Source organism: Pavona decussata, unplaced genomic scaffold, assembly GCF_977016875.1.
Source record: "Pavona decussata unplaced genomic scaffold, jaPavDecu1.1 SCAFFOLD_21, whole genome shotgun sequence".
Taxonomy (NCBI): Eukaryota; Metazoa; Cnidaria; class Anthozoa; order Scleractinia; family Agariciidae; genus Pavona; species Pavona decussata.
In genome coordinates this window covers 3,074,960-3,083,713 of record NW_028145444.1, presented here as the reverse complement: position 1 = coordinate 3,083,713, position 8,754 = coordinate 3,074,960, and the positions used below count along the sequence as shown (strand labels likewise).

General features: G+C 35.9%; 1 long non-coding RNA gene across 1 annotated transcript; it reads right to left on the bottom strand.

Annotated features, from left to right (window-relative positions):
- Positions 1-5,647: 5,647 nt before the first annotated feature.
- LOC146486255 (uncharacterized) lies at positions 5,648-7,874 on the bottom strand. Its single transcript, XR_014859375.1, has 2 exons — positions 7,519-7,874; positions 5,648-6,604 (listed from the first exon to the last, which is right to left on the bottom strand). It is a non-coding gene; the product is annotated as an uncharacterized LOC146486255 (long non-coding RNA).
- Between the last annotated feature and the right edge of the window lie 880 nt (positions 7,875-8,754).

The following is an 8,754-nucleotide window of genomic DNA, read 5'->3' as shown; positions in this document are numbered from 1 at the left end:
TAACCCTTACACAAAATAAAACTAACCCCCAAACGTAAGAAAACTAACCTCCAAAGGTAAAGACTACCAACCCCCCAACATAAGAAAACTAACCCCCAAACGTAAGAAATCTAACCCACAAAATGTAAGAATTACTATTCCTTTAACGTAACAAATCTAACCATTAAATGTAAGAATAACTAACCCCCAAACGTACGAAATCTAACCCCCAAAACGTAAGAATTACTAACCCCCAAACGTAAGAAAGCTAACCCCCAAATGTAAGAATTACTATTGTAAGAAAACTAACCCCCAAATGAAAGAATTAGTAACCCCCAAACGTAAGAAAACTAATTCCCAAACGTAAAAATTAGTAGCCCTCACACCAAAGAAAAGTAACTCCCAACGGTAGGAATTACTAACACCCAACCGTAAGAATTACTAACTCTCAAGCATAAGAAAATTAACCCCCATACCTAAGAATTATCAACACCAAAAGGTAAGAAAACTAACCCCTAAAGGTAAGAATTACTAACCCCCAAAACGAAAGAATCTTAAACCCACAAATGTAAGAAAACTACCCCTAAACGTAAGAATTATAAACCCCCAAACGTAAGAAAACTAACCAGCAAACGTAAGAATCCTTAATTCCCAAACGTAAGAAAACTAACCCTTAACCGTAAGAATTACTAAACCCCAAATGCAAGAAATGTAACCCCCAAACGTAAGTATTACTAACCCCCAATAGTAGAAAAACTAACACAAGAACGTAAGAATTACTGACCTCCAAACGTAAGAAAACTAAGCCCCATGCGTAAGAATAACTAACCCACAAAAGTAAGAAAACTAACCCGCAAACGTAAGAATTACTAGCCCCAAAACGTTAGAAAATAAACCCCGAAAGAAAAGAATCCCTAACCCTCAAACGTAAGAATCCCTAATTGCCGAACGTAAGAAAACTAACCCCTAACCGTAAGAATTACTAACCCCCAAACGTAAGTATTACTAACCACTAAAATTAGAAAAACTAACACAAAAACGTAAGAATTACTAACCCCCAAACGTAAAAATCTAACCCTCAAACGTAAAAATTACTAACCCATAAACGTAAGAAAACTAACCCTTAAAAGTAAAAACTGCTAACCCCCCAAAGATAAGAAAACTAAACCCCAAACGTAAGAGTTACCAGCCCCCAAACTTAAGAATTGCCAACCTCCAAACTTAAGAAATCTAACCAACAAACGTACGAATTACTTATCCCCAAACGTAAGAACATTAACCCCTAATTGAAAGAATCCCTTACCCCCAAACGTAAGAAAACTAACCCCAAAATGTAAGAATAACTAACCCTCAAACGTAAGAAAACTAAATCCTAAACAGAAGATTTACTAACCCTTTAAACGTAAGAATACTAAACTCTAGACGTTAGAATTCCTAACCCTTAAACGTAAAAAACTAACCCCTAAACGTAGGAATTACTAACCCCCAAACGTAAGAAAACTAACCCCCAAACTTGAGAATCCCTAACCAGGAAACCTAACAAAAGTAACCCCCAAACGTAAGAATTAATTACCCCTATACATCAAAAATATAACTCCTAAACGTAAGAATTACTAAAAACGAAACATAAGAAATCTGACACCCAAACGTAAAAAAACTAACCCCCAAACGTTAAAAAACTAACCTCCAAACGTAAGAATTACTAACAATAAAACGTAAGAAAACTAACCTCCAAACGATAAAATCCCTAACCACCAAGCTTAGGGAAACTAACCCCCAAACGTAAGAATCCCTAACCTCCAAAACGTAAAAAAACAAACACCCAAACGTAAGAATTATTAACCCCCATACGTAAAAATTACTAACCCCCAAACGCAAGAAAACTGACACTCAAACGAAAGATTTACTAACCCTTAAACGTAAGAAAATTAAAACCTAAACGTAATAATCCCTAACCAAAAAAATATAAGAAATCTAACCCCTAAACGTAAGAATTACTAAAACTGAAACGTAAGAAAGCTAAACCGCAAACCTAATTACTAAGTTAAAAGCTTAAACAAAAAAAAAAACTAACCTCCAAAGGTAGGAATTACTAGCCCCCCAACTTTAAAAAACTAACCCCCAAACGTAAGAAGACTAACCCCTTAAACGTAAGAAAACGAATCCCCAAACGTCAGAATCCTTAACCCCCAAACGTAAGAATTACTAACCTCCAAACGTAAGAAATATAACCCCTAAACGTAATGATTACTAACCCCCTTACGTAAGAAATCTAACCCACAAAACGTAAAAATTACTAACCCCCAAACGTAAGAAATCTAACACCCAAAACTTAAGAAATACTAAACCTCAAACGTAGGAAAACTAACTACCAAACGTAAGAATCCTTAATCCCCAAACGTAAGAAAACTAACCCCTAATAGTAAGATTTACTTAATCTCGTACCCAGATCTCCCACGGTCAGGCGGAGGGGAGATCTGGTAAAGTTCGATTTGAGGCCCGGAATACGGGCCTGCCCATCATCCTTTGTCCACCGTGCTGCTCGTAACTGTGATCATTCCTGGTGAGGTTTTCGCTTTCGAGGGTGCTCTTCGGAACGTTCTTCGATCGAGACGACAACAAAACTTGAATTTAACTTAAACCAAAACGAAAAAGGCAACAGGAGAGATTGCAATCAACAAGCGCGGTAAATCACTTTTTTACTAAGATTAGTTCCTACCCTTTGTGACCATCTAGACCATCTTTGTAATGAAAACTGTTCCAAGAACAAATCCATCGTAATTCTGCTTTCTCCACTCAAGATCAACGTGCTTATCGACGATCAATTAAAAAGACTTAAGTCAACCGGAGTAAGCTGTACCAGTTTTCGCCTTAGATGGTAACTGTATTGAAGATACTGTAATTTACAGGCAGGGAAATGTCACATAATTTTTGTGCACCCCAAGGTAAAGGTAGCAACAGACAGTGCAGAGAGTTTTTGTTGTCGAAGCTTTATCAGAAAAATTTTGTGGTCGTTGTTGTAGATGAGGCACAATAGAGTTACTGATTGGCATCTTGGTGTTAAATTTCGCAATGGAAAGTCAATGGTTCATGTCATATTTTCATTTGCAAAGTTTCAGAAATTGTGGTCTACCAGTGATACGTAAAAATTATTTCTTCTCTTTGTAGTCTTTCAGCTGATTTGGTCACACAAATTCTCCTTCTTCCATAAGTTAATGGTTTAAATTTCCAAACCAAATGGATTGTGTAAATGCGGCAGGTTTCTTTTACAGGCCAAAGGACACAACTCAAGGTCACTGTAATAATATAATTTTATGTGAACCAGCTAAACAGGGCCTCCTCCTACCTACAACAACTGTCCACTCCTATAACACCAGAAATTCTGCCAAGCTTAATTTCCACCGACCACAAGTTAACTAACATAGGCAAATTTACTTTTAAGTACTCTGCTTTTGTCATATGGGAAACTGTCCCCATGGCATTGAAAAAAACAAAAACTTTTAACAGGTTTAAGAAACTTTATAAGGCCCTCCTGATCTCTTGTCAATCAAATGATATATGTTCTGTTTAATGATCAAATATAATAGTATGTAACTATCTAATAATAATAATAGAGTTAAAAATAATAATAATAATAATAATAATAATAATAATAATAATAATAATAATAATAATAATAATAATGTCTGCTTATATTTTGATCTTTGTTGTTGCTGCTGTTGCTGCTGATGATGTGTTGTCCTTTTCCTTTCTTTTTGTTTGTTGTTGTTGTTGTTTGTTTGTTTGTATGTTGTTTTTTTGCTTTTTTTTGTTTTTATTTATTTATTGTTTTGTTCTTCTTTTATTAAGCTTGTCCTGTTTAGATTTCTTGCTCGGTTCAGTATATCTCCAACATACCTTAATTTACACAAATGTAATTCTCTCTTGTACATCCTAGGCTCTACAAACATTTCCTACATTTTCTAATATCTCAATAAAGCTCAGTGTCATTTCTTTGTTTACTTAAAAGTAGGTGGTGGTCAGCTAGAAAGCCTTTGCTACTTTGACCACCACACACATTTTATAATTTGTACTGTATTTATTTTTATCTTGTAATCATTTGTTGTAATACTTTTCTTTCTATGTTAATGTTGTGTAAATAGTGTGAAATAAATGAACCATGAACCATCCTAGCCCTAACACCATGCTACTGTCTTGGTTATATACCAGCAAACCAGAAAGACCTGTCCGTATAAATGGTAGGCGCCCAATTATGTCCAACATTAAAATACCGAGTACACCCTTGCTGTTTTAAAGGGGTTTTTTTTTTCTCAAAAATGGAAGTTTGAATTTCTTTTGGGAAATGGAGGTACCACATCTGGATTTGGGATCTGAAGAATGTTTGGTTACTTGTAACATGTGAGCAAACAGAGCAAGTCCCTATGAGTTTCCCATTAGAGTCTTATTTGGTAGTGATGAGCTTTCCATTTCAGTGGTTCTTGATTCACCTTTATGATCACATAACACTTGAAAAGTTTTCACCTGAAATTTATGTTAAGTTTAGGGGACATGCCCCCTCGACTGCTTCTTTGATGACAAGTTAATAAAGGTTATAATTTTACACATAGGAGTCCACAGACTCGAAAATTAGAACCACATAATACACAAGTCCAATAATATTTGACTCTTGATATGAAGAACAAAGGTCATTATCTGCATTTGATTTGCAAGGCACAATGAGCTGCTTAAATAATCATTGTTGTACTGAGCATTGCATTATTCGTACATGCATAGAGGATGATACACTAAGAATAATACAAGGTTCTTTATGTCCAAAGCAGCTATCTTGGTGCTTGGACACTCACCTCTGATGGGATCCTTGATTTCAGCAAAAAAAAAAATAATAACAATAATAATAGGAAGGTGTGAAGGTCTTTTGGGCTCATAAAAGTAGCAAATGGCAGATAAATAGAAAACAAATTAAAAAAAATATTTCCACTATTTGTTTTCCTGTGCATGTCTGTGTGTTCTAATGAACTGTCACCCATTTCTGCAGCAAAACAACAGCTTTCACAGTAAGCTGATCTTCAGTAACCATGAATTCCTAAGTATTCCTTAACCATGGCCTTCCATAGCCAGGAAACAACATTTAATCAAACTGTCAGACACAAACCCACTGCAGAGAAGTGGTGGGGAAAAGAAACTTTGAAAACAGTGTCTGTCTTGGATGAAAATTCCTTGTTGATGCCAATTCCTTGAGCAAAAAAAATTTTCTTGTATTGATATTTGCACCCATGTCAGGTCCTAACTTTTCTTAATATTAAGACCAGCAACACAAAATTATGTTCAAGGACTTTTCACACAAGTACACAAAAAATATCAGAACAGTGAACCTTGAACCTTTAAGCCCCAGTAGTGATCAGTATCAAAATTTCTCCTAATATTTATCAATACACAATCAAGGAGAGGTCATGAGATCACCAGTGGTGAAATTTCTTGATATTTCAACAACCTCCCTATAATGCTACTATGAAAAATGGACATGTAGAGACCAGTAAGGAGAAACTGTATGTTGACACTGAGGCTTAAAGGTTAAAAGCTAATAAATACAGAGCCATATTGTTAGTGATTATCGCAGCTTCTTTTATGCTTCGTCCTTCCACCACCCCATGCGTCAAAAAGGGCTTAGTTACTTGAGAATCCCTTTTTATTCAGCCTTCTCATTATCCATTTTCTGGTAATTATATTGTCTTATTCTAATGGAAAGAATAACAACATCCCAGTGAATGACTACAGTTTTTTCTTAATTAATTGCATCTTTGTTCAGGGGGCACAACTTCAGAGTACAGCAAACGAGGAACACTTTCCTCAGTATTCCCTACAGCGAAGATTGTTGTCATGACAACAACAGCAACAGAAAAACAACCAAACTACAATCATACAAAGTTTGAATATGAAAGATTTATGGAGTACTACAAAGGCCCTCCTATCTTAACACAAAGTAATGTTGACCAGTTTGATTACATATTTTCGCCCATAGCAGATGAACTTATCACCACCAATGTCAATAATTAAGCCTGTCAGCCTATTATTTACTCATCATTAGTACTGTGTGGATTTGGGGGTGCCTTTTTGGGTGGAAAGCTTGGGGATCACCAGTTCTACCTTACTCCCCAAATTCCTCAAAATGCACTTTTGGCTCAGTCTCATTCTCTACAGACTGACAATGAATATTATTTGCCACAATCTTTGGGAATGGGGTTTGATTCTCATTGTGTTGGAAGGATAATAATTTATTCATTTTGGTCTTCCGCAAACCATAGAAAGTTTTTTCCAAGAAAGTGGAAGAGATGGGAAGCCTGCTACATCAAAACTTTACTTTAACAACAATCATATTGGTGCAAATATTGAAGAAATGCAACCCATCATTACAGATTAGTGTAAATACCCCAGAAATCTGTGCAGGGGAAAATTTTTGCTTATAACCACTTTGGTTTTGGCTTTTGTGTGAGAAATGCAGCTGTTGTGATATCTGTTGTCTGAAATGACTGTCATTGCTCTTAATTATGTGTTGAGCTGTGTCCAGCTGTTTTAGCCCTTGAAGATATTCACATCACTGATAGGAACTTTAGGAACTTGCTTCTCCCTAGAAATCAGGTGGAAGAAATTAAGGCAGAGTTAACAAGAAATAAAGGAGAAACTGAGGCCAGTGATAACTATTTGTATCAGAGAATGTGCTAAGGATTAACAATGGAAGTAGTAAATGAAGTGTGTTTAGTACTTCAAGGACTCCATATTAATGATAAAATAATGGAGAAATTCCCCTATCTTGAAGAAAAGAACAATCGCAAAAAGATTCTAAAAACTATAAGTGATGTCAAATCCAAAGAGGCATGTCCTCCTTTTAAAACTACTTCTTTTCTAAAGCCTATCACAAGCATAGACCTGCAAAACATTAGGTGGTGCAGACATGTAAACCAATGTCCCCATTTTTATTTTAGAGGAAGGCTAGTTTTATATTTTGGATCCAAATTTTTTTTAACTTAGTAGGTGGGAGAGAGGGGATAAAATTAAACTAACTACACTTACATAAAGAGCCCTAATCGGTTTAGACAAGGTGTTCTCTGTTGTAGTACGGGTTTCATTACTATTACTTTGGCGGTCATAAGTCGGACATTTTTCATTTCTCTTAGCTGAGGGGTGGGAGGGATATTGATCTCACCAGCAGATGAATAATAATATTGTGTGGACACTCTATCAATTTCTCCAAAGTCCTATGAGAGATGTTGTATGGATCTTGAAGGAATAAGCACACTGGTCTGAAAGGACTAATATTATATTATGAAGTCTCTTACTCAAAGTCCAGTTCAATTTATAGAAGGAAAATAGTCTTTTACCAGAAGACAAAAACTGAAAATATGCTAGCAAATGCGGCGCGCGTGTTCAGGAACTCAAGGTAAAGTATTTTGGGGAAATTAATTTGCGTTTACTAAATAAATAATCATTTTTAAAAAAATCATTTTTTGTTAAGAAATACCAAAAAAATTATATATGACCTACCTCCATTTTATCCCCAAACGTAAGCAAGCTTGTATCCATCGTGTTGGAAACTTGTGTAATTTGGCAAGGCCGTTTGAACGTTACTGCAAACTCTTTTCGGCTAAAGTGGCTGTTGTCTTCCGAAAAAACAATTTCTCACTGTTCTCTCCCCACACAAAGGGCATGTATGTATTAAAACGTCGCATGACAATCTTAATCGGGGCGAAAACTTTTCCGTGTTTTTGTTTCTTCCCCGAACTGAGCGAAAACCAAACACAGAAGGAAAGAGCCAATCACAGAGCAGATTAGAATGAGGCATTCCTTATTCTGGTAACCAACCAGAAATGGCGTTGTATCGAACTTTACCAGATCTCACATTTCGACATTCCCGAACCGACGACTGAGATCGGGGTACGAGATTAAGATTTACTCACCCAAACGTAACAAATCTTTTCCCAAAACGTAAAAATTCCTAATTCCCAAACGTAAGAAAACTAACCCCTAACCGTTAGAATTACTAACCCCCAAACGTAAGTATTACTAGCCCCCAAAAGTAGAAAAATTAACGCAAAAACGTAAGAATTACTGACCCTCAAACCCCGAAATTAAGAAAAGTAAGCCCCGAGCGTAAGAATTACTAACCCTAAAACGTAAAACATCTAACCCTCAAACGTAAAAATTACTAACCCATAAAGGTAAGAAAACTAACCCCCAAACGTAAGAACTACTAACCCGCCAAACGTAAGAATTATTAACCCCCAAACATAAGAAATCTAACTCCGAAACATAACATTTACTAAAAACGTGAGAATTACTAACCCTTAAACAAAAGAAGACTAACCTCAAAAGGTAAGAATTACTCACCCCACAACTTAAGAACATTAACTCCTAAACGAGAGAATCCCTAAACCCCAAAGGTAAGAATCCGTAATTATTAAACGTAAGAAAACTAACCCTTAACCGTAAGAATTACTAACCGTTAAACGTGAGAAATCTAACCCCCTACGTAAGTATTACTAACCCCCAAAAGTAGAAAAACTAACACAAAAACGTAAGAATTACTGATCCCCAAACGTAAAAAATCTAACCCTTAAACTTCAAATTTACTAACCCCCAAACATAAGAAATCTAACTCCCAAACGTAAGAATAACTGAAACCGAAACGTAAGAAAACTAACCCCCAAACGAAAGAATCCCAAACCCTCAAACGTAAGAAAACTAACCCTCAAACGTAAGAATCCCTAATTCCCAAACGTA